A 27,275-nucleotide genomic window follows, 5' to 3' on the forward strand; every position below is an offset into this window, starting at 1 on the left:
TTAATTCCCGAACTTTGCGGAGAAATGCATTGGTGTTCCAGTTACTCTTGTGCTTCAATGCATAAAGCTACATTTTGTTCAAAAAGTAAGTGGAATGACAGTGAATTTTTACCAGAAGTTTGACGACGCATATCTCGTAAATGGTGTCATCCACGCAATTCTTTTCAAGTCGATAGGCCTTGCAGTCTGACCCACTAGAATTTGTAAATTGCAATATGTGCCATAAGGTAATTAGTTAAGACTTAATTAGTGAAGTTTTGTTAAGGATTCAAATATGAATTTCAATTTTTTGACCAAGTAATGACCGCCTCTTCGAGAGACCAGCTCATGGACTAGCGTTTTTCTGTATGCAACAGGCAATTAAAAAAATTGAAAGTGTTCACCGAAACACCTTCTATTTCCTATGTATCTCACGTTCCCGGTTCCAGCCAACGTTAACGCCTGACTTTAAATCCTTTTCATATTTTTCTGTCCTTTCTCCTTCCCCTTGTGGAGAGTAGCGGACCGGGCTCAGTCTTCGTTAACCTTTATGCATTTAATTTATTCTTTCGCTATCTATGTTGATAAAGGCTAGCAGAAACTCTCATACTTCAAAATTCGCACAATCTTGCGTGAAAACCCTTTCCGAACTGAGAACATATTTTCGCGCACGATACAGTGCCGCTGATGTTGGCTGTTGGGCTAGACAGACAGAATCTACTATCTTTGGACATCTTTGAATAGTATGCTTCGTAATCATTTATTAGGGAAAAATACACCGCCTGTCCATGGAAATCACGCCATTTTACAGACTGCGGCTGCAACTGGCAGAGCGAAGTGATGGATTTTCTGTAACCTCTAAGCTTGCTGCAGAGTCCCTGGGCTTGTTGCAGAATGCAGTCATTCTAGTAATCTTACTGACAGACAGGGTAAGAGCGTCGATAACGACGCCCTTACCATTCGGCCGTCGTTATCGTGTCGTCGTTGGCCCCCCTCCTTATCGTCAGCTTCGCACACGCTTTATTGACCTTTCTCGCGGAGCAGTTTGTTCTGGAGAAACGAGATGGCGGTTTCGGCGGCGCGCCGCACGTCGCCTCAGCGACAGCGCACGAATACGAAACCATTACCGCTTCCAATTCGCTTCTGTGCGATCCGCTGTCGGAAATGCAACTGAGTTTTCGCTAAGGCACTGTGCTTCAATCATGCTGGATTGAATCATGTGGATTGAAGACGTGTGCAGCAGTTGCATGCAGAAAGAGTGACTGGCATATTAAGGAATGGAATGAATCTGTGTAGCCAAGTTGGCGGACCGCTGCTGCAACTCTCCGTACGTCTTACCGGCACTTCGAGATGTACGGCTTTCTTCGAAGATACCGAAATTTGCTCATCCGCCAGGCTTGTATCGCTAACCTTCAAAGGGCTTCAGCCCCTGAACGTCTGCAAGAGTGAATACCGCTCGTTAAACGATGACAAAGGGAGTTGCGACGCTTCCTGATATAGTACGTTTCGCGCACAGTACCTATACAAATCTACCCTAAAATAGCACGGAATCTAACGCCCACTCTATCGCCAACATCTCAATAAGTGAATGAACTCGCACTTGAATATATGCGCACCATATACGCACAATGAATGACGGACTACACTGATAGTGCATGAATGGTCCAAGCTGAATGTTTCGTGACCATGCACAAGAGTAAGCGAGTTATCAGCGGTAATAGATCTTTGATACAAGGTATTACAATGTACAAAAGACACCCGTGTGCTTAGATTTAGGTGCACGTTAAAGAACCCCAGGTGGCCGAAATTTCCGGAGCCCTCCACTACGGCGTGCCTCATAATCAGAAAGTGGTTTTGGCACGTAAAACCCCAAATATTATTATTACAATGTACAAAAGGGCTACGTTACATGCCTTGTGCGCAGCAAAAAGAGATCTATCGGAACTGAGCATACCCGCGAGCGATTAAGCAGAAATAATCAGATAGTGACCGCACCAAGGAAATTTACTTAGTCAGAAATGTGACAAGCCGCTGCTTCAAAATGTTTGCCGAATAAAGAACGAAGAGCAAAACACACTAATACTGATTCGATTCGTGAGCGGAAAGTTTGGATAGCTTGGAATACATATTTAGCCTCGCTTTTAAAACAAGCACCATATACGCTATTTGCGCCGTTTATACATAGCTTAATCAGCTTCCAAAGCTCTTTTGCATGTTTTTTGAAGCTGTGGCCAAGGCTTTGTGTCGTCCACGCAGTCACCGTCTACGATATCTCCCGAAACAGAGGTTTGCTAAGCCACACCGACGTCATACACACCCATTGTAAACGCGGAGACAATAGAGGCAGCTGAGGCAAGCAATGGACATGTCACCACGTGATCGCCCACGGCATTGCCGCGAAAAGAGTCAATAGAGTATAGAAGAACGAAACTTCGCCCACCACTGCCACTGGAAATCGAACTTATGTCCCTGCACCAACGTTAAGTTGAGAGTGAATCGAATTCACCGCTGAGTTCAAAGTATATTTGGAACTCTCTAATATGGCGTCCTTCTTAGACTCTCTGTTACTTTGGGACGTTAAACCCCATCAATCAATCATTAAAGACGGGGACTTATAAGTACTCACAATGGCCAGAATTCTGAATTATACCTTAAGAATTCCATATCAAAGGAGCAACTAGTCACAAGGTGGAAACATAACGCGAGTTGTTATTCAGTGTATTTTTGCATCAAATGAAGCTCCCGAACTTTGATCAATAAATCGAGTACTGTCATTTCTGAGAACAGATCAATTCACGTGGTTATTTTACACACTGGGTACAGTCTTTAGTTAAGTCCATGAGTTATCGAAAGTAATGCATATGACCGGGGTTTCATTTTTCAAGGAACGTAACACTTTTAGGTCTCTATCAGTTATTTCTTACCCATTAAATTTTGTGTTTTCCGCATTGATTTCCTTAATGCGATGCGTACGCGCCCAATAATTTCAGTACGCTGCCTCGTGCCTATTCATTAGCCCAATAAAAAGTTTGCTGCCGGTTAAAAAGGCGTAAGTCTCTTTATTTTTTTACAACGCCAAAAAGCGAAATGAATGATGTAACGTCTTCTGGCGGAAAACGTGATCTGCTTATGTGAAAACCTGACTGAAAGCAACAAATTAGGAACGCCAGAGTTACTCTGGAGGCGATGTTAGATGGTGACTAAAAATATATATTTCCTACCCTTTATAGTTCCCTGAATTTAAAAGAGTAGAAAAGAGCAACTTGAGCTTGGTACCTTTTTCTCTTCACATGGTCTTTTTTAGATGACACACGAGATTTTTCATTGTCTTTCTCTCTAATCTCCCATTTCCCGAGAGGCTCGCTCTCGCGCTCACGGTAATCAGGAGCCTTAAAACATAATTGACTTAAATCCAACTTTTGATTCATTTGCCCAATGCGATTATTCCTTATAATCCAGCTCGCTATGAAGTTCCGATCTCGTTACGGTTTGCCAGTCGTGCGTATGACGTCGGCGGCGTGAAACTCGACTGCCGTAATGAGATGGGCGCTCCGCTCGTCTGCAGTCCTCTTCGCGCTGAAGAAACGAGGAGATTTGGTCAGCTCATCACATTTCACTTCCAAAAGAGAACCAGACTGTCTCGTTTTAGCCGCGACATCAAGAGCGGGCACACGCGCCCACTATGACGTGGACGGCTGCTTAAGGTCTTTGTGCAGGCAACTTCCTATGCCTCTTCCACACACCGTCGGAGAGTTACGCCTGAGTCTGGGCAATGAGAAACCCCGTTGCACTAGGGGAGGTCAAAGATTCATTATTTTTTGACCACTTGCGTTAATTTATGTTTGCAGCAAAGTGTCGACGAATGTACTACTTGGCGCTTCGCCCGCATCGGAATGCCACCGCGGCGCCCGAGAGTCTTGCTTGCAATCTTATCCGCAAAAGCAGGGCACCATAGCAGCTAAGTCACCACAGTGGAGACGCCTTGCTATGAGGCACAGGTACTATTATTCGGGACTTCGCTATAGTTACGCAGTTTGGTCAGCACGTAGGCCCATGTTAGGGGTAACGACAGAAACGTGACAGCTGGAAACGTGCAGGCTTCGTTACGTTGTGCTACTCCGAGTTTGTTTCTCCGCTGTCTGCCTGTGAATATTGGGAGGACAGCTCCCCAGACTCATGAAATTTATTTCGAGCCAACTCACACCAATTTATCATTTATTCTCACTCCAACTAAGAACACTCTAAAGCTCGTGACCAGGTGGATACGGAGAGCGACAATAGTAAGCGTTCTACAAAAAAATAAATAATAATAAAAAAGAAACCTTTGATAACGATGTTATTTCACTTATTAAGGGAACAACGATGCCCATAGGCATTTACGTACTGTATCTTTTCAATTACGTGTATGGAGGCTGGATCGGTAGAAAAAACGCAGCAATATGTCTACGCATGTGTACAGACCTACCGACAAAAACTTCATTTGTCAGTAGAAACTGTCTTGCAAGAAAGCAGAAGTTATATAATTTGTAAATAGTTTGGCCGTTACCCTGTTCGCTTAGCCAGTAATGGATGGAAGTTTGTATGTGCTCTGAACTCCAGGCATTGTCTGACTGAAGCCATGCAATTCTGCAGAAGCAAACGATTGCTTCAGCTTACTAGAAGTTGTTTGCAATTAAGAATGATTTGTCGTTGGACGGCGCCTTGGCTATCAAACGACTGTAGTTATTGTACGCCGGAGCTTAACGGATCATCCATGCTTGCAAGCAGCTCCACTGGTATAGAATCTGAAAAGCTAAGGGGGGTGCGGGGGGACTCCATCTTGGGCTTCTTCAACATGCTGTGTTTCGGGCGAAAAGAAATGTCCGCGCCATTCCTTAAGTCTGCTAAGAGTGCCAGTTAGAACTTAAAGGAGGAAGGAGAGAGCACTGGGAATATCGAGAAAGAAACGTGGGGAGGCTGTTGCTTGCTACAGGCAGACATAGCCTAGCAAATAGTGACGCAGTTGCTCTGTTCGAGTATCAAGCATAAAATTTGGTTAATTCTGAACACTCGTCGAATATATAATTTTGGTTGGCTCGGCTTCACCGAAGCCCTTCACAAGACACACAGGCACGACTAAGGAAGAGGACGCGGTCTAACAGGGCGGTATAGGCTGTGTGGCATCAATACAGCCGGACCTCGCTAACCCACCCCCACGATTCGGCATTCACTCTCCAGTTCTGAATTACGCGAAAATTTCAGGAGCAAGCGAAATACTCTCCCAAATATGTGATGCCTTCGCAGGAACGCAATAACACTCGCGCTTGTGTGAGACCAGAGCGGACTAAGATAGCTTAAAATAATCCGTTCCAAGACTTTCTGCGTTTTCAAGCACCCTCCTTGCTGGAATGAACTCCAACGCACAGTGTGAAAGACTCAAAATTCTGGTTGTCTGCAACGCCGATATGAGACGACAGCCCAGAGAAAAGGGGGTAGGAAAGTACATCCAATGCTACGTAATTTGTTAACTGCGTGTAATGAATTCTAAGTACACTTGTCAAATAGCAACCCTCCTATATTTCTGCAGCACAACCTTGCCGTCTGAAAGTAAAACAGAATGCGGCTGTTAAGAGTTGACTTTCCGCATGGCTGCTTTATTCGCAACACTTTGACACTTCAAGAAAATGACGTCTGTCCGGCGGTTATAAACTGTCAAGTCTAAGGCACAGGTACTATTCTTCAAGACAGACCGAACAGTCTTTTCAACTATACCACTGCCAGGCGCTTGGGCTGTACTAGATTAGCCAAAGGCACCATTCCTTGTTTCCGGAGTAAACACGAAAGTAAGAAGACTGGAGTCACCGTAGAATGAACACGAAATGCGCTGCCACTGATCTGCGGGCTGAGTCATGTAAGGAAGCTATAAGAGCCGAGACCTCGTTTACCGCTATCTAGCCTTCCCGTAATGCCAGATGTTGCACAAGTGCACGAAGAAGCTGTCCTCTCTGCAATTGGTCAAATAGTCACTGAAACATCAGTAGTTCCAAATGTAGCGCTCTGCGTTACCCACATCGTTGCAGTTGAGCATGAATTGCAAAGAATTTTAGGAAATGCCAAGATGTCCCTACCACGCACGCATACGGTGGCTATAGTGCACGTTCGATCGATATACTTTGAACCACTGGTGATTTCAATAAATAGTATCCAGGGACGCCACCTTGGAGCTCTATTCCGTAGCTTCTTCTGCACTGCTGGAAATACGCGGATAGGGAAACATGCATCTTAGTGCCGTGATTACTGCGCGACAATATGGCGGCCACGACGCAGTGTATACTTTTCATAGGCACAAAACACAGTTCATATCGTCTATCAGTGCATGTCTACCATGTACGTATGTTAAGGTTCTGGGCGGACTATTTTCCAGCTGCGCTCTATCTGAATGCTATATTTGAGCGGACCAGTTACCAAGTGATGTTCTTAGATATCCCTGAGGCTTTCTATATTACCCTTCCAGCCCTTCCTCACCCTCTCCCCCGCACCCTACTCCCTTTCTTTCCACACACGAGAACAGGTAACTCACCTTATCACTGCTCTCCACAAATGCTCATTCATAGCTAGACTGTAAATCAATAATTTCCTAATTACGTTGCAGAATTAATTATTAAAAATTATTTTTCTTTTAATTTTCGAGCTTCTTGAACTTAGTTTAGCAAATACTCACAACAGACAGCCAATTTTTATGCGCAGAATCCTCCGTTGTTATAGATAGTGGTGACGTTTATCTAGGACGGCCGGTATTATATTTTCTCGGCTAAACGTCGGCCATATATCCAGCAACATCTTAATGTCATCAAAGCAACCCACTGGCTGAAATACTGCTCACTGCAAGGTACGTCAAATGAGGAAGTCAAGTCTCGACGGCTTCCGCCAAAGACGAAGTAGGGGACTTGGCTACAATTTGTCCATTTTCTTGTTTGGAGTACTGCCTCATCATTTAAAGCAATTGAATGATCAGGGAATATTACAAGGGACGAGGTACCGCTGCAATATTGAAGAAAAAAATAGAATTACACAAGTCGGGATATAAGGCAGTATGTTAAATCAGACCTGCATCTGGCTTTGAGGCTAATGTGCTTCTCATTTGCACTGCATAAACATATGGCCCCAACTCCAGCTCTATCTTTCCCCCGCCCCATTTCGCCCCCTGGATGTCTCAGCGTATTACTGTTTTCAGCAAGAGTACTCAGATCTCTCTTTTCTTCTCATGGCGCTGCTTTATGTACAGGGGTTACCGAAGCACCGAATCCAGCTAAATTACGGCCCGAAATTCGTTCCAATAACGCTGCAGCGAAACGCCAAGCAAGAATTTTCAAAAATTAAGTCAAGAAAAACAAAGAGTGCAGCTCTGGAAAAGCGAAGCGTAAAATATGCAGCAGGCGAAGCAGCTTTCACCAGAACGGGGAAAAATAATCTAGAAGCTTGTCTGGCTGTGTTAAAGGAGCAATGAAGCCGCCTTGTTCATGCCAACGTCTTCATAACTAAAATATGTATCCTGTCAGCCCCTCGGAGACATATAGTTCAACGCAATTACTGAGACACCCTCTTCCTTTTCTTCATTTCCGGGGCACATGGCCTGCGCCCTATTGCAGAAATTCAGGCAGCTGCAAGTGAACAAATGACAAAAAGAATAGAAATCCCGTATGCCTCGCGCGGGTATGCAAATGAAAGCAAGGACCCGGCGCGTCGCCGCGTCTAGATGTACAACGCGGGCCGGGGGAGGCAGCGGGGCTCGGCTCGCGCCGCCACACTGCCATCGGCAGAATTATAGTTCGCTATTGTTCGCCCCGAGTCCTAGCGCGCCGTCGCTCTCGAGAGGAAACTCCCGCGGAGACCGCAATTTCGACTAACGAAGCTGTTGCTTCGCTCCCCGCGCCCCCTTCGCATCCCTCCTCCGCCCGTATTAAATTCTCTCGAGGCGCATTCCAAAGAGCATGCAGCCTGCCGCCCCTCTGAGGAGCAACAAGTTCAAGTGGGCGCCCCCCTCTCATCTCGGAGAAGGAGGACACTGGCTGGGAAGCGACGAACACGGAAGAAGGGGGTAAAGGGAGGAGATGAATGAAGGAAAAAAAAAAGTACAATGCCCGGACTGCCGCCCTGTGCACTCATTCGAGAAGGGGAAGGAGGGGGAGGAAAGGGGAGCTTTCGAGAACGAGTTGCAGGCTGGCTTTTTCTGTATCTCTACGCACACATTCGCCGTCGAGCCGAGTTATATCACACGGAGGGCGATTCTTGGGCGGCGGGTGCCGGAGTGGAAGGCTCCGTGGAGAAGGCAAACACAAGGGAAAACGCGCGCGCAGAGAGAGCTAGGTTAGTTTTTATGCGCGTTCCACCAGCCTCTGGTCCTTTTTCTCATTCTCCGGTTCTTCCGCTTCGATGCTTGTATCTTCATTTCTATCTCGATATTTTGGATTTCTCTCTTTCCTCTTTTGTTCTGCTCCTAGCGCACGCTCGTCTTGCCGGACAATATATCTTGCCTTTCGTCGGGTATTCAGCCTTAATCATAACAAAAGCCTTAACCTCCTCGCCTTTTCTCGTTTTTCTTTATCTGACTTCATTACTCGGTCACCGCAGCAGACCGAGGGGAGCCACTGAGGGCGAGAAAAAGAAGCGGAGAAAGAAAAGAAAGAAAGAACGCGAAAGAGACTCGCAACCCGGCTCCTCGGGAGCCGCTTTCTCTCGCTCGCACGCGCGTCTCTCCTGCCCGCCGCCTTATCCCCTTCGTTCTGAGCGCTTGTCGCGTTATTGTTGCCGCCTCGCAGGTTTCGCTGCGCGGTCGTCCTTCGGTGCGCGTTTTTACTGCTTCCAGTTGGCGGTTGCCGTTTCACCCCGCCTCCTTCTTTATGGGCCTCCTTGCGAAGTGTACTCTATCACGACTCATATGGGCAGAGTAAAGCCACGCTCTTTATCTCACCGCGTTCTTGTGCGCGCGCGCACCGGCTGTTCCGTCTCTCTCTCTTTCTCTTGTTTTTTTTTTTTCATTGTTGTTTTCCCGTTTCTCTGTACGTTTTTTTTTGTTTTTTTTACGAACGCGAAAGGGGTCGTGACTGCCAACGGGCAAACGAGGCAGCACAGGAAGACTGAGAGCGTCGAATGAGGGGAAGCGGCGTTTTGTTGGATAGCGCCGCCTCTCATGCAGTAGCTGACCAAGAGCAAAAAAAAAAAAGTAAGGAAAACAAGTTCACTTCACTAATGGGAAGATGTGCCTAGCTCGGGAAAGAAAAGACAGAGGTGTTGAAAAATCGTTGATCGCAGAGTGAAAAAAATTCGTTACGCTTTGGTGGACTTCTTGCGTCATATCTCCTCCTAGTTCTGTTCCCATGACACAAGATGAAACTCACGTTTCAACTGTGGCTTTTCTTCAAAGCGTAATGATTCGCACATGAAGTGCAACATGAAGCGATAACCTAACGACGGCCCAGGCTAACATCTACAATAGTGCAAAGATTTGTTGCGCTGTGCTCGAATATATAGCTGATTATAATTTACATAACTCGCGCCTAGTTAATACAGTAATAGCGCTAAACTGCTACTCCTAAATCATAGCAGTTCCACTGTTTCTGAACTGATCAAATCATTGCTTTGAATTTCATTTCTCAGGCAATTAAGACACCGTTTTCTGTATTTAGCAATTCGAACAGTCTTTAGGTAATAAATAGTGTGATGCACTAAAGCACTTCAAGATATCGCTCCTTTCCGTATTGTGATTAGCCTCCTTCTTTATCTTCTCTATTTTATCTATGCCCATAAAGCCTATTCTACATGTAAAAAAAAAAGAAGCAGCTAATGACGTCTGCGAATTTATTGAGTGATCGTCTGTAGCAAGCGCTGAGAATCGCCATTACGTCGGCGACTCCATTAAACATATCAGCTCTTGACATTTTCTCCTTCATTTAATCTTTTCCTCTCCTTTCTAATTCTCCCACCGAACAGAAGCCAACTAGGCTCAGTTCTAGCTAACTTCAGTGCCTTTCATTTATGCTTTTCCTTCTCTGTTTTAACATCCAATAGAGGTTTGCACACGCCGGAGGGTACGGCATGTCGCGTTGAACTGCTGAGACAAGGTAATTGTAGCAATTATGTGAATTACATTCTCAATCATGCGCATCACAAATCACGAACGCTTTCTCATCCAAATAATAGCGGAGCACAGCAATACACAATACCAAGAACGGAGGGCGATTGGGCGAAACAACGACTCGAGCAAAATGCTGACATTATTCATGTTTAAGTATTAACGTAGCACGTGAACCCAGCGCCTGCAATCAATCAATCAATCAATCAATCAATCAATCAATCAATCAATCAATCAATCAATCAATCATTGTGCCCAGGATCAACATTGAGGTCTTAGTGCTGGTGCGCAGAGAAACAAAAAAAAATCCAGAAATGTAGAAATCTAAAACAACTACAACCAGAACCTATGGGGCAAGATTATTAGAAAGAAGAACAATACCGAACTGGATAATCAACTACATAATGGAGCAACAATACAGCAATAACACACAACTGAGTAACAGAGTACATAAACAGAAGAAGAGAGAAACTCTGGAGACAGGAAAAGAGTGAAACTAGAAAGAAGACTTACGACAAAGTACGAAGCTTACTTAAAAACTGAATTTTGCAATTTTGGTAATTAGTCCATCACTTTCATTTCACGTGCAAGTAATGTTCGCCGCTTCGAGTAATCGAGTTCCTTTATTAGAATTCTGCTATCGGCCAAAGGCGACTTTTAAAAGTTGTTTATAATCTGAAAAGAAGAAAAAAAAACATGCTGTATATGACGCGGGATCGATTCCGTTCACGACCGGAGATATCTTAACGGATTTTCTTTCGGCATTGAAGAGAGAGAGAGAGGAATATAGGAAGGCAGGGATGTTAACCAGTCAAGAGTCTGGTTGGCTGCCCTACGATGGTGGAAGGGAGAAGGGGAAGAGAGAAAAGGGAGAGAGAAGGTGTAGATACCTGTATGGACAGTACTTTAGTTAAAGCCGCTCGCGCAAACCAGAAGTTCTGAGAAAGCACAAAAGTGCCTTCACTGCCTTCTGAGCCGATGATCGGTCGGGGCGGTGCTCTAGTACTGTCTGTTCACTCAGAGGACGATCATCTAATTTCCACAATGTGTTGGACAAAGATTGTCTTTGTGCTTCAAATCGAGGACAACGGCTCAATAAGTGGTCAATGTTCTCCTCGCATCCGCAAACATCACATGCAGGACTATCAGCCATTCCAATTAGTGCTGAGTAGGCATTCGTGAAGGCAACTCCAAGCCATAACCGACACAGAAGAGACGCTTCACGTCGGTGCAGACCGGCTGTAGGTCCGAGTTGAAGTGACGGGTTTAGTCTGTGCAGTCTTGTGCACCTTGTATGTGCGGTATTCCCCTCTGCTAAGGAGATCGTACGTGGTAGAATGCCAAGTTGTCTGGCGGCGTCGGTCCTTGGGAGAAGAATGCGGACGCAGCGGTCTTCTTGGTATGACGTCCGAACTGCCTTATCGGCGACATAATTTCCTATCATACCGCAATGGCCTAGTATCCACTGAAAAAAGATATCATGGTCTTGTTCTCTTAAGTGATGGACAAGTTGCACGATTTCGCACGTGAGCTGATCGTGAATTCCATGTCGGAGAAACGATTGCACACATTGCAAGGCCGGCCTTGAATCGCAGAAGACTGCCCATTTTCTAGGACTTCCAGCATTTATCACATGAAGTGCGTCGCGGAGAGCCGCAAGCTCTGCAGCTGTAGACGTAGTGGCATGGGAAGTCTTGAACCGCTGGGTTATTCTCATTGTTGGTATAACTAAAGCGCCACCGGAACTGGTTGATGTAGTTGATCCATAAGTATAGACATGTGTGCAGTCGTTGTATGTCGAAGCTGCACTGGCCTTGTGCAAGCATTCATATTAACCTGGACCCGACGGTATAACCTACCGTGCCTTATGTAATCTTGGCGAAGAGGCTCGGAAAGTGCTCCTGCTCTTGTTCAACAGCTCCTGGCAGACAGGTACGGTTTCCCAGGAATGAAAGACCAGTCGCCTAATTCCACTGCTCAAGCCTGGCAAGTCGCCTGTAGACATTGCATCATAGCGACCGATTGCGCTTGCCAGTTGCATCGGAAAACTAATGGAAAAGGTGGTTCTGGCACGGCTAGAATGGTACCTCGAAGATTACCAGGTATATCCAGATGCAGTGGCCGGTTTCAGGTGGGGCCGTTCTTCCATAGACAACGTTATCGACTTTGACGTACGTTGAGCACCAGAAGTCCTGCAAAAGATTATCTGCTGCCCTGTTTCTGGATGTTAAAGGAGCCTACGATAACATAACGCACGAATCAATTTTCAACGCCTTAGAAGCAGTAGGACTTGGCGGCAAAGTCTATTTTTGGATAAGTAGTTATCTACATAAGAGATCCTTCTTCATACTTACCGAGGATAGCCCGACCTCCCCGCATTACATTAACCGTGGGGTGCCTCAGGGAGGAGTACTGAGCCCAACGCTCTTCAGTCCAACACTCATTAGCCTTGCCGACATCCTGCCATGCACTGTTAGGCTCTCCATGCCGATGACATTTGCATTTGGACGTCGGGTGTGACACGACTGCAGCTTCGCGCGCGGCTTCAGAAGGCAGCCACTTCAACATAATCCTACCTTCGAGAACAAGAACTTCATATATCATAGGAAAAGTGTGCAGTGGAGGTGTTTACCAGGAAATCAATGTCTCCATACGTGATACCCGTCGACAGACAATTGATCTCGCAGAGCACGAGTCACAAATCTGTGGGGGTGGTCATTGACAAAAAATCTCTCCTGGACCCCTCATGTGAATTATGTGAGCAAACGCCTGAGAGGAATTTGCCATATGTTTAAGTTCCTTGCAGGAAAGACCTGAGGAGTGCCAATACAATCTATGCTGCAACTGTACAGGGTCCTCTTTATTGGATTCCTGCGGTATAGCCTACCGGTCATGTCCAACACCTGCAGAACCGACGTGAATATAATCCAAACCATCCAAGCCCAAGCCCTCACGATATGCCTTTGTCTACTGAAGTTATTGCAGTTGCTCAAGATTCCACTATTAGAACGCACATTAGCATTGAAACAATGCGTATGCACATAAGACACTTCGCCCGGACCCCTACCGACCACCTCGCAAGTCTCCCAGTAGATAGGCCCCACACGACATTCAGTGCGACTGTCTTCGCGCACCGTGCTTCTCTCAGATCAGGTTACACACCTGCGGCAAGACCTTCCATTCCTCCATGGCGTGTGCGCCGTACTCAAGTAAACCTTACAATCCCAGGACTTCAGAAAAAGTCGGACTTGCGATTATCAGCGCTCAAGCAACTAACTTTGGCATTGAAGAGTGGCACAAGCCCAGTGACCTAAGTTGGCGTGAAAGGAAAACAGTTAGATACCGGAATAGATAATGGAAAGTGCGTGAAGTATCCTAACACTGTTAATAATAATAATAATAATAATAATAATAATAATAATAATAATAATAATAATAATAATAATAATAATAATAATAATAATAATAATAATAATAATAATAATAATAATAATAATAATAATAGTGTAATGAAGAAAGGAAGAGAATGACATCTCGATCATCATCAAGAGCGGAGGGCATGAGATCGGCGCTCGAACACCCCATCTTGTTCTCACGACGTACTGTTCCGAGCTACGACCTGTTTTTTGGACTCGTCCAATAAACCTCCTTACGTTTGGTGGATCGTGCTGGGTACGCACATCGCCGGCACCCTGGAACTCCGATTCCGCACGTTGCACTCGACCATGCAAGCTGACGCTGCCCAACCGCCGCCATCTCTCCCGGCCGCCGTTTGCGCCGGCCCGGTTCGCCAGCGAGAACCCCCGCTATTTTCGGGTACGGAAGACCAGGACGTCGAGGACTGGCTGTCGGCCTACGAAAAAGTTAGTGGAACCAACAAGTGGGATGACGCTGCTAAGTTGAGTACCGCGAACTTTTACCTGGCTGGCCTGGCGAAGCTGTGGTATACGAACCACGAATCGGAGTTTGAGAACTGGTCCGCTTATAAGGAGGCAATATCTGCCGTTTTCGGTCGCCCTGCCGTTCGGAAGTTACGCGCCGAGAAACGGCGGCGCACACGGGCACAGGAACCAAATGAAACTTTTACCGTCTATATTGAGGACATAATAGATCTCTTCAGGCGCGCCGATGCCTCAATGAGCGAAAGTGCAAAAATACAACATATTATGAAGGATGTCGACGACGATGTCTTTCAAATGCTTCTTGCGAAGTCTCCTGGCACTGTGTCTGAAGTGGTAACTCTGTGCCACAGCTATGACGAATTGAGAAGGCAGCGGGCTCTCACCCGACGTTCATCTCACACGTACAATCAACCACTCGCTGCACTGGACGTCGTGCCTGACCAGTCATACCTTCTCGCACAAATGAAAGGATTTGTGCGTGAGGAGGTGGCCCGTCAGTTGTCTCTCCTGCCGTTTGCCCAGCGTCAGGAGCTCCCACAGCAGCAGCAACTGCAGCGACCAATCCCGTTGGCTCCCGTGCTTCGACACGTCATCCAAGAACAGATTTCCGAGGCCATGCCGGTGCCCATTCAGCAGCAACCTGTCGCCGCGCCTCTTAGTTACGCTGAGATAGTGAAACGGCAGCAGCTCCAACAGCCCTCACCGTCCCATGGTGTGTCGTATGCTGCAGTCCCGATTCAGCCGTCCGTGACATGGGCTGCTCCTATCACTGCAAATCCCTGGCGAAGGTGCGACAACCGGCCGATCTGTTTTGCATGTGGTGGCCCTGGTCATATCGCCCGATTCTGCCGCCGTCGCGCGCCAGGATATTCAGACGCCCATTCAGCGAACTACATGGATCGTACCCGCTCTCGTTATGAAAGTCCGGGTCGCCAAACAAGCACGTCTTCACGTGACTATCCGCAACCCACGTCTCGTCGCTCACCTTCATCCCGTCGCCGCTCCTTTTGGCCCATGCGTCGTCGACCAGCCCCTGAAAATGACGGAATATAGCCCGTGTAGTTCGTGAGGCACGAACTGCGCTGTCTAAATGCTCACTCCTTGAACTTTGCCGTCGAATATTGTCGAAGTTTTTGTAGAAGGCACCCGTGCATAGGCTCTTGTCAATAGCGGTGCTGCCGTTTCTGTTATAGACGCCAGACTTTGCCCCAAGCTTCGGAAGGTGACCACGCCTCTTGAGATGATGCCCTTACGTACAACGAGTGGAGACACTGTTCGGCATATAGCTGCCTGCACTGCTCGACTTACCATCGCTAAAGAGCACTACATTGTTGAGTTTATCGTCCTTTCATCCTGCTCGCACGACAGCATACTTGGCTGGGACTTTCTATCGTATAATCATGCCGTTATTGATTGTACCAGATCTGAACTTGAGCTCTTCCCATTGTGTGACCAGTCCTACAACCCCACTCATCAAGCCGCACACAAACTAGTCGTAACAGAAGACACAGAAATTCCGCCGACAGCAGCTGTTTTGCTCCCCGTGTTCTACAACAGCATATGTGATGAAGCTGCATTCTTTGAACCATCACGCCTCCTTCTAAGTCGGAAGCCACTTCTTCAGCCTTATTCGACCCTCTCTATTTCGAATGGAACAAGCGCTCTTTGCCTCAGAAATCCTCTTCCGTATCCCATCAAACTGCTTAAAGGTGAATCCCTCGGATGCGTGCAACCCATTGATATCGGCCAAATTTTTTCCGTGCAGCAAGATTCAGCTCGACGCGACCTCGACGTCGTCAGTGCTCTTAATCCTTCTGATGTACCAGCTGCCGACCTATTCGATTCGTCGATCGCAGACAGACTGTCACCATTTGAACGCTCTGCTCTTCTCCAGCTGCTCTATCAGTTCCACGACTCTTTCGATGTTGCCCAACGTGCCCTTGGCTGAACTTCTACCATTGTCCACTACATCGACACCGGCTCTAACTCGCCAGTGTGACAACGCCCTTATCATGTCTCCTGTCATGTATCATGGCGCCCTGTCCCGTTTTCTTCTCTTGTGTGTGTCTGTTTATTTGGCGTCTTCATATTTTATAATGAATAGCTACCAACTAGCCCAACAAGAAGTGCTTTTATCATGTCTCCACCGCGGAACGTCAAGTTATTACCGATCATGTTGACGATATGCTTAAACGCGACGTTATTCACCCTTCACAAAGTCCGTGTGCATCACCTGTGGTTCTCGTTAAAAAAGGATGGATCGATTCGCTTCTGCGTGGATTACCGGCGCCTAAACAAGGTCACTCGAAAAGACGTGTACCCGTTACCCAGAATTGACGATGCCCTTTATTGCCTACAAGGTGCCGAGTTTTTTTCGTCGTTAGATTTGCGTTCCGGGTATTGACAGGTGCAGGTGGGTATTGGCAGTGGCAGGTAGCAGACAGCCGCAACTGAGGTGTACACAGACGCCAGCGGTGTCGGCCTCGGTGCTGTTCTCGCACAACCAAAGCCTGGATTCGCAGAGTATGTCGTCGCCTACGCCAGCAGAACGCTCACCAAGGCTGAGTCACACTATAGCCTCACCGAGAAAGAATGCTTGGCAATAGTCTGGGCGCTTGCCAAGTTCCGCCCTTACTTATATGGCCGCACATTTGATGTAGTTACGGACCATCATGCATTATGTTGGTTGTCTTCGTTGAATGATCCGTCAGTCGCCTTGCCCGTTGGGCTCTTCGACTTCAAGAGTTTGACATCCGCGTTATATATCGTTCCGGACGCAAGCATGCCGATGCTGATGCACTGCCGCGGTCACCACTATCCACCGAAACTGCGTCCATAACCGCTATAGACCACCCATTGTCAGCTCTTGACGTCGCCACCATCTCCTCTGCACAGCTCCACGATCCCTGGGTCGCTTCGCTTCTTGACGTTTTATCCGAGGCACCCGCCGTTTCGACCACTCGAACACTGCGACGCCAAGCTTGGCACTTCAGCATTCGTGATGGCCTCTTGTACCAGCGCAACTACTCGCCATATGGTAGGAAGTGGTTCCTAGTTATCCCCAGAACGCTGCGCTCTACAATCTGTGCGTCCTTTCACTCCGACCCGCAGTGTGCTCACGGCGGTGTCGTGAAGACTTATGAACGCGTATAGAAAAGGCACTACTGGCGCGGAATGTTTCGCTTTGTCTGCAAGTTCACTCGCGGCTGCCACGAGTGTCAGCGAAGGAAAAAACCACCGCATCCTGCCGCAGGTTCATTACAGCCCCTTCCATGCCCAGACCGCCCATTCGACCGCGTTGGAATTGACCTTTATGGGCCTTTACCTTTGACCATGGCGGGAAACCGATGGGCTATCATTGCTGTCGACCACCTTACACGATACGCAGAAACCACTGCTCTTCCACGGCGACAGCACAGGACGTCGCCTCTTTCATCCTCAAGCGTTTTGTGCTTCGACACGGTCGTACTGGCGAACTCCTCAGTGACCGTGGCCGCGTATTTCTCTCCGATGTAATTCAAGCACTTCTCCACCAGTGCAACATTGTACATTGGACGTGTACTGCCTACCACCCTCAGACGAACGGTCTCACTGAGCGGTTTAATCGGACACTGGGCGACATGCTTGCGACACATGTTGCATCTGATCAGTCAAACTGGGACCTGGTTCTTCCATTTGCGACATACACGTATAAACCGCTACGCAAGTCACAACCGGGTTTTCCCCCTTCTTCCTTCTGTACGGTCGCCAGCCGACGCACACTATCGACACGTTGCTGTCATACGCACCAGATGCCACAGAGTGCATGCCCGTGTCTGAAGCCGCCCGTTACGCTGAAGATTGCCGACAACTAGCCAAGCGCTTTACTACAGCCGACCAACAACGCCAGAAAAACGCCCGCGATGATGACCACTCTCCTGCCGCAACATTCGCTCCTGGAGCACTTGCGTGGCTGCTTGTACCACCTTGCGCCCCTGGCTTGCCGTCCAAACTACTCCTAAATTATCATGGTCCCTACCGCATCGTCGAGCGTACTTCGCCCGTAAACTACGTCATTGAACCTCTTACGGTACACGGCGACTGTCGTCGACGTGGACGTGATGTTGTTCACATAGACCGCCTCAAGCCGTATTTCGACCCTCCTGTCCCCACCTGTTAAATCGCCAGGATGGCTCCACCTTTCTCGATGGGGGCAATTGTAATGAAGAAAGAGAATGACATCCCGATCATCATCAAGAGCGGACGGCACGAGATCGGTGCTGGAACACCACCATCTTGTTCTCCCGACGTACTGTTCCGAGCTACCACCTGTTTTTTGGACTCGTCCAATAAACCGCCTTACAATGATAATAATCGTAGCAAGCTGTTAGTCATAGTTTCAGATCATTTCTGATGACACCGGAGTGATTCTTTTTGTTTAAGCGATAACTTTCTCGTGACAGCCCCCACGTTATTGAGAAATAAAACTCGAAGGCTCTGTACAAAGACAGCGAAACCACGAGACCGCCGGTGGTTGCCATGAAACAAGCTGCCAGCCAAGTAACTTAATGCCACCTGCTTATCTTGTTATCATCACCATCGTAGTATTAGCTGTTGTCGCTTGCTTGTTTGCTCGTTTGCCTTTTTCCTCCGCCGAAAAGATTCCGCCTCTTCGAGTGCACTTGCAAGACTCCTCGCTCACTACTATTACGATATTGAAGCGAGGTGGTAATGAAATAACATTGATATTGCAGAGATTCTGGGATCAGGGCTAGTGTCCCAACATCCGTCCCAATAGTGTCCTATGAAATACACGGTCGTGAAACTATGTTGGCTCTCACTACGAATATCTACAAATTGGAGCTCGTATGAAGTTTTCTGCTTAATAGAGATTCTCTCACTCTTGCCCGGCTTTGACTCCACCGCTTCAACACGTGCCCCTGTGCGAATCATTAGGAAGCTGATTTAATAAAATTTTGCTTGATTGCTGGAGCTTAACGTCCAAAAGGAACGCAGGGAATATAGGAGGGGCGCCGTAGTGACGGGCTGTGATATAAATCTGACCATATGGGATTTAACGTGCTCCCAGTTTTCTATGTTTGAGCGTATTTATACTTCGCGCATAACTAAATGCTGTTGCCATGGCTGGAAATCCAACCCGCGACGTCGTCTTCAGAAACAAAGCGTTAGCTGGCCGCCAATGGCGCACCGATGGGTAGATGTGTGGGTTTAGTTTGTAACCTTTTCCAGAGGTTATCGGACACCCCCTCCTCCCATTCACAGAATGTTGTGTCTTCGGGTTGAGCATGCAGGAAAACCCATATATACAGGTAGAATTATACAGTCACCTCAATTTCATGTCAATATTTTACCGTCATGAACATTTCATTAGCAATCCCGATTTCATCCTACTGTCAGACTGATTCCTTGGCGGCTCTTACGTGTATTGAAAATACCACTCTGAGACAAATAAAAGCGCGTGTGACCTACGCTCTCCAATGATATGGCGGATGCGCTAGCAAAAGCGCCTTATGCAAATTTGGTAGCCCGCCTTGTGCCCATGTCCTAGTCGCACGCACAGCGAATCTTACGGGTTCTCAGGCGAATATTGCGTGTGTCGAACTGGTTCACAGAAATCACAAAAGAATCAATCTTATATGCGGCAGCCCACAGCTTAAGCACCAGCTAAATCCTCAGCTTCCGCGACGCATCGAAGCCCTCTTGCATCGTCTCCGCATGGGAACTGCTTATACAAAACAATTTTTATTTCGCGTTATGAGTGCATCTTCTTCAGCGTGTTCATGCGACCACGACAACGAGGACATCTAACACTACTTCTCGACTGTCCCAAGCACATTAAACGCAGACAGTGCCTCCAAACAAGAACTCCATGAACTTAATTCACATCGAACATTTTCACTTGAAAACGCTACAAAGTGATGGCCCATGCTCATCAAAAGGTACTGCATCGCAAAGCAAACAAATCACTTCAACGCTTCTTTGAAGACGCTGACATTTGTGACGAATATTGATTCTACCGCGTAGTGTGTATTTGTATCGCATTCGTTGCACTTGAAACTTGTGTACACCATCTATCCGTGGACATTGTTTCATCGAAAACCTTTTGATAGGGAACTTCACTCTAAGTATTACATGTTCTTCTGTTTTATATGAATGTTACCTAACCAAATAAAAAGACACATTTTTTCGAAGATTATTATTTCTATGAAAAAGTACAACCCGGCATGTGTTGATGTAGAGTTTATCCGCGACGCTGGGCATGTCGATTCTACTTCAGCGAGAAATTTCTCAACGGAAAAAGCAAGTACGGAATCATGCTGATTGGCCATTCTCGTCTTCAGAATATTTATTTATTTATTTATTTATTTATTTATTTAATTATTTATTTATTTATTTATTTATTTATTTATTTATTTTTACCAAAGAGAGAGGGAAAGAGGAAACAAGGAACACGACGGAGGTTCAGCAAACGGTCGTCCGTCTGGCAACCCTGTACTGGGGAAAAGCGATGAGGGATAGAAAGAAACAAGCAGGAAGCAGAAGGAGAGGGAGTTCACGCGCCCAGTAGCAGACACAGGGTGCCCATAATGCGTTCCATGTTACATATACGGGAGAAACGTATTTGCCCGTAACGATGTGAGGTTAAAGCGCTATATACGCATAGTTGCCTGCCATCCAGTGGAAGTCCAAACCCCGCGGCCGCAACTTCGCCTGTCCTCAAAAGACAGCCTCCTTTTGCACAAACTCGCTCCGGCGCTTCACGAGACCCCTCCTCTTCGCCAATGGGAATGCGTTCATGCACGATGAGAGCCTGCCTCTCTGCTTTGGAGCAGTGTCTTTTTCCGGTTATAGATCATATTGCTTCACAGGAAAATTCTGAAATACTGAACCGGAGACTTCACCCTCTCAATCTTGGGCAGATCCTTGGCCCTGCAACATCCCACATCTCTCAATGCAGGATGTTTTCTTCCACTGCACCTCTTCTATTGCTGAGGGGCACTGCTGTCGAAGTGACTGATCTTTTTCTCTTCCTAGCTCTCGCTGGTCGTGTCTATTTGGATACGTCGCGTCTTGAAGTCTGTACGCATAGTTCTCGTCATCGTCGTCACAGACGCTTCTGTCATGACTATCGCCTTCCGGTAGAAAACGTCTCCTCAGCCAACTTGATACATCAAAAAATCTGCAATTTTATGAATCTATATTATGCAACGAGCGCATCACCTTGCAATTGGTTCAAACCCTTCTCCAAGCCATGAACCCATGCTCAAGAATAAACAAAGCCAAATACAGCCACACGCTTAGTGCTGCCTTGCGGCTGAATACATGAAACTGAGGGTTCAAAGCACCGCTAGTGCCACGACGACAGTGTATCAACTGGTGCCCGCTGACCTCATTCCACAAGCGCTGCTAAATCACGTCCCCGTTGTATTCGTTTATTTATCATGTGGTCCATTGCCATCTAACCGTGGCAGTTTTTAAGAAAGCGCGAATGGCGGTGCCACGAATTCTCGACAGAGAAAATCCAGGCTTTGTACGGTTAAAGCCACATTTTATAGAGGTGTGAACGAGAACAACAGTCAATTTTATTATTTTTTACAAGCCTCATCTCCTACATCGGTGGACAAACTCCAAAAAAAAATTGTGACCGCGCACGTGCTCGAGTACAGCATAGTTGCGTGGATTCGCACTCGCTTCACATGCAGGTGAAGTAGCGGTAGAAAATTTTCGACGAGGGTGCCCTATATGGAGAACACACAAAAAATAAACGAAGCCCGTAATTTCTGCGCGTTTATGTGGAGTACATGATTACTGAGTATGTCTCGCGAATCCGCGAGACTCGGCAGTAAGTGGTTAATATTCCTTCTACAGACCTCTGTAGTCGACGGCACATTTGACGCTTTGCGCAGTACTTGTAGCACCAGAAAAGAGGCGCGCATTCACAACGTTTGTCTGTCTGCCTGTCTTTTTTTTAAATTAGGTTCTTGCACACTTTAATTTTATTGTACACCCTACGTGTACATGTTTCTGTTGAACGGAATCCATCGAAATACCTTTGTCTGTGTTCGCGCCTTATGATTTTCCTGTTCCCGGTCAATATTGCGTCTAAAAAAGCCCCAGGTGGTCCAAATTATTGCGCAGCCGTCCACTAAAGATTAATAAAATTTTGGGGGTTTTACGTGCCAAAACCACGACCTGATTACGGGGCACGCCGCAGTTGGGGGGACTATGGGTCAATTTGTACAACCTTGGATTCTTTAAGGTGCATTTAAATCCAAGTGCACAAGCATTTTTCTTTCTTTTTCTTTTTGCATTCTTCCCCCATCGAAATGCGACCACCGGGGCCGGGATCCAACCGGCGACCTCGAGCTCAGCAGCGCAACGCCATGTACGTACACTGGAGTACAGCGGTGGGTGCCCCTCCAATGCAGCCTCCCTCATAAATCACTGTCTTGTTTCGGGACGTTTAACCCCGCAATTAATTTTTAATTCCCAGTAGCTGAAATGCAAACAAAGTCTCGACATAGTTAATTGCTCGCCTCAGTACGAAAATGGCCATGGATCGATCTCACTTACTAAGCATTCTTGTCTCGGTAAGTCGGAGCGTGTGTGTGTGCGTGTGCGTGTGTGTGCGTGCGTGCGCGCGCGCGCGTGCGTGCATCTGCGTGCGTGTGGTTATTCTATCTCTCATAAAAAAGTAGGACATTCGGCACAGAATAATGTAACTAGCGTTGCAGTGCAGGTCTGTTGATGTGCCATCTTGAAATACTACTGTAGCGCAAAGAAATGCAAGGACACAAGAAGAGTACATGAACACCCAGTTTTCTTATGTGCCGTGTAGTGCCGTGTCTGTGTACTCCTGCGCTGTTCTCGAGTCCTCGTTTTGTTTACGCTAGTGTTGCTACAACGCTGCTGACCCAGCTTCATAGCGGAGGTTAACATCATACTTTTCGCGATAATTCTCAATTCGATCATTCATTACAAACGTTACTAATTAACTTGTCAAAGTGGTGAAATGCATTGCTGTTCCAGTCAATATTTTCTGAGATTGAGTGCGCATTTTTCGAATTTACTGGAAAACACAGAGCTTCCAGAAAAGTCGTGCTTTGGGCTCTGGTTGTCTTCGTTTATGCAGCTATGCGGCCACTAATATCATCAATTGAAGACCTATTCAGTGAAATTGAGTTACTTCGTAGCCGTACTGGCTATTATTGCGCAAATTCGTTTGTCCGCCAGCGCCATGAAGTTTGGTCAGCGAAAATTAGCTTTTTGTCTCAAATCCTGAATTGTACTCAACCAAAACGTCGGGTCGCTGAAAAAAATTCACCGACGTTTACCGTACTCCCTAATGGAAAATTTGAACGCAGCTCTATACACGTTTTCATTTCCCGATATATTGGTTGGCGCGGACAATCTGTCCGTGCAGCGTGTTGCAAATGGAGCGAAGTATGCCGCTACTGCCTCGCAAAAAGAAGAGATCGCGAGAGGCAGCGCGTGGGTGACGCGTGGGAGCGATTCAGAGTAGGGGCCGCAGGCGAGACTTCTGCTCTTGCAGCACTTTGTTTCCATATATGGTATCGATAGGTGGGGGCGCTCGCCGCATGCCTTATCGATCGCGTCGTCGGGGAACAGACGACGCGCGCTACTCTGGCGCCATCTCGTAGTGATCGCCGCCGCAGAACACGTCTTGCGCGGCCCTACCCTTTTCTTCTGATGCTTCACCATACCCTCCGCTTCCGCTTTCCTTCTCGCACTCTCTTTGCTATCGCCGCCATTTAACACCCGGTGCGCGCCCCGTTCGCGCTTTCATACTTCTCTGTGTTCGCTCGGCCGTTTACGATGAGGACGCCAAGGGACGCCAACGCTGAACGCAGGAACGGGCACCTAAGAGGTGGCTCTAAAGAGATAGAATTGGCACATAACTCTATCGATTGTGTCGAGGCAATGCGTAAGCTTTGCGCGGTTAGTTTATTTTTACCGCGTGTGATGACACACACATTTCTACTATACACAACGAAAGTATATCCACCGTCAAACAGATTGGGTTAGCGTGCATGAGCCGACATGCGAGGAGAGTAAGGGCTTTAATTGAAGCTGTACTACCATGTGTACATTATACACTATCGCAGTTCTTTTTAGTTGTGTTCTCACGTTACATACTTGGACACGCCTCAGCGAAAAATTCTTTGTAATAAAGCCAAGAACAAACAACAAAATAAAAAGCCGTGGTCATGAATGTAAATAGTTTTGCAATTAACGCAGACACCAGGTGGAAAAGTGCGCTTTTACAGTAAATTGCATCGTCTCAGCACGCACGAGCGCTGAGCTTGACACAAGGAAGAAAAAGGGCGGGCACATGCCTCATGACAGTGGCCGAACATCTCAAGCCACCACCGACGACCAACGGCTACGCTCGACATAATCAGCAGGTGAGCCCAGATAGCATATATGATACGCTCCGACAATAATGACACTTTAGTGGGGCGATAGGGCCCGTGAGAAGCGCTGAATGCGTGATTGTCGAAATAGCATACGCCGGTAAAACCAGAGCTTACGCATGCGCACGCGTTTCTGAGGGCGCCGTTACAGGCGATGGACCGAAAGCTACGCTCACGATTGTTCAAGTTTCAATTTTGGCTGGTAGCACAGCTTTTTAGGTGGCCATACTTAACAATACAAGGTTCCGGAGCTTCCTACTAAATTAAAAGGGCAAGAAGAAGTTCGTGCACCGTATGTCGGTGACAAAGTTCAAATACGCAGAAGATTTTAAGGGTAAAATCAAACCTTTTAATCAGGCTAAAACTATCTCAAAAGAACATACTTATGTGGCGGGCAAACACAGTTGTGTGAACTTCTACTGAAGCAATTATGCCATTCAGCTATTCCACTTGGTAGATATTTCATTTCTGAAGCAGGCAATAGAGCGCCACAGGAAGCATTTCCGCAGCATTTTCTTCAACCAGGAACCATTTACCACACTATGCCGCAAAGTGATAGAGATTAACTCCAGGAGCCGCAACACTTATTTTGCAAACCGAAGTGGTAGCCTTTCCTTCCTGTCCACCTGCTTCCGTTCTTTCAGCGGCAAACAAACAAAGCAGCGGCCGTTCTGACGCGAACACGCGCTTGTTTACTGCTCAGTCTCGCTTTCAATCTGCTCTGCAGCCGAAACGTCAGCGGCAGCCCATCCCGGGGTCGGCGCCAACTACCGCGGACTCGAGCTCGCGTGTGCGTGCGTGCGTGCGCGGTCAGCGGGCGCATTCACCTGCGCATCGGTCGGGGGGCTTCCGTAATAAAAGGACACTTCTGGGGCCATCCGTCCAACGGGATCTGCGCTGGACAAACATCGCCTGGGCGACGCCATAAATTCCGGCCCCGGTGAGCGGCTAGCGCGCGAGTCGCCCGAGGAACGGCCTCCCGACACAAGTATCCCCATAAATTCTCGTTTTCTTTGGGGGCTTCTCTTTGTGTTTGCAGCACGGAGACGACAGCGGTATGGCCGCAATTTATCCGCGCCTCTAAGCCGGCCCCTGAGGCTTCCCAGCCGTTTGTCGGCTCACCCTACTGTGTTGATCGTTGTTGCCAATTTGGCATTCCGCGATCCTCACTCGGCTCGGCATAAAAACGCCGCCGAAGGGCGCGTGCGGCCAAAGCGGCTGCGTTAAAAGTCGAGCACGCACGCCACGCAGCACGCGAACGGTAGGCATCGGCCCAGTGCGGCTGCCGTAGCACTGCACGCGGTTGTGTGACGAAAGAGAAGGACGCGACTGAGAGTTGTTTTTATTGTTAATATTATTATCAATATTACTATGATAAAAAACGGAAGGAATAGAATGCAAAATTTGTTAACGTCGAACGTGCCAAAGCTGAGTTTGTCCGCCGCATACGATTCGTGTGCTTATGGAGCAGCACGTGTGCATTGGTGAGAGGTTTCAGTAGCCGCCGCTTCCCACACAGAGCGCAGGTGAAAATGTTTTTATGCTGGGTTACTAGGAATTATTATTTACGCTTTTCGGAACCTAGGTAAAAATAAATAAACTGCTAAAGTTTAAATAAAAGTCAAGAAAAGATAAGCATTTCGTGTCGCTTCCCTGCTGTACTTGTATCCGAGTGCTTTTCTGCATCTACATTCCACCTTTCGCGGCATGTGGAGGCCGCAGCCTCCAACAGAACCCGCGGCCTCCCATTTTACGGCAGAACCCAATAGGCACTTAAACGCTGCGCATAGTGTAAAGTTCAATAAACGGAGAACTGCCACGAACTGAATGATAATCACTATGTGTACTCTGTTGCTACGCATTACTAATTAACAGAAAAGCACGCTTTACAAAAACCCCTTACCAATATAGGACGTGGGAAACAAACCCGGCGAGTAGATTGTTTGTCTGAAAATTATTACACACACTTCATTTGCAATAGAGACGGTGAAAATTGAAGCGAAAGCCAATGTGCTTTATCCTCAGAACGGCCAGGCTCCTTGGCAGCAAAGACATCACGGGTCTCGAAACACTGCACTTTGTACACTCTCTTGCTAGGCGTTAATCATTAACAGAAAAGCGCACTTTACAGGACTCGTCACAAAGATGGGATATTGAAGGTGAACAAACCTGGTGGCTGCATCTTGCGTTGACGGTATTGTCTGCAAAATATTACACACATTTTATTTGCCAATAGTACCATTAAAATTTCAAGCGAAATGGTCAGAATTAACCACAGAATGGTCAGTCTTCTCGAGAGGAAAACAGCATCACAAGTATCGAAACGTATCACTTTGTAAACACTGTTCTAAAGCATTCTTCATTAATAGAAAAGCCCGCTTTAAAGGCCAGTCGCCAAGACTGAGCACCGCAAATAACAACCCAGGTGAATAGATCACGCAATGAGAATTTTGTCTGCAAAATTTTGGTAACATCTTGTTTACTAATAGAACTGGCGAAATTTAAGCGAAAGCCCGCAAGCTTTTATCCACAGAACAGCCAGTGTCCTCGGCGGCAAACATGAGATCACGTCTCCTAACTACGTCGCAAGTCTTGCACACAGAATTAGGGCTCGATACGCGCTGCAGCTTACAAATAGCCAGTTGCAACGCTGACACCTGTATTCTCGTGAAACGTAGAGCACGCACTAGCGCCACTGGAAGTGTTCTGCGCAGCAAAAAAAGAAAAGATACATAAAAGAAGGAGGTATGGCTCGTGACGTAAACATGACGTGGGCTTTCATCTCCCATATTGGAGGAGGCATGAGAGAATTGTCGTTGCGGACGCTTTTAGAAACAATGGGAGATA

This window comes from Dermacentor variabilis, chromosome 1 (genome assembly GCF_050947875.1).
Source record: "Dermacentor variabilis isolate Ectoservices chromosome 1, ASM5094787v1, whole genome shotgun sequence".
NCBI classification, from domain to species: Eukaryota; Metazoa; Arthropoda; class Arachnida; order Ixodida; family Ixodidae; genus Dermacentor; species Dermacentor variabilis.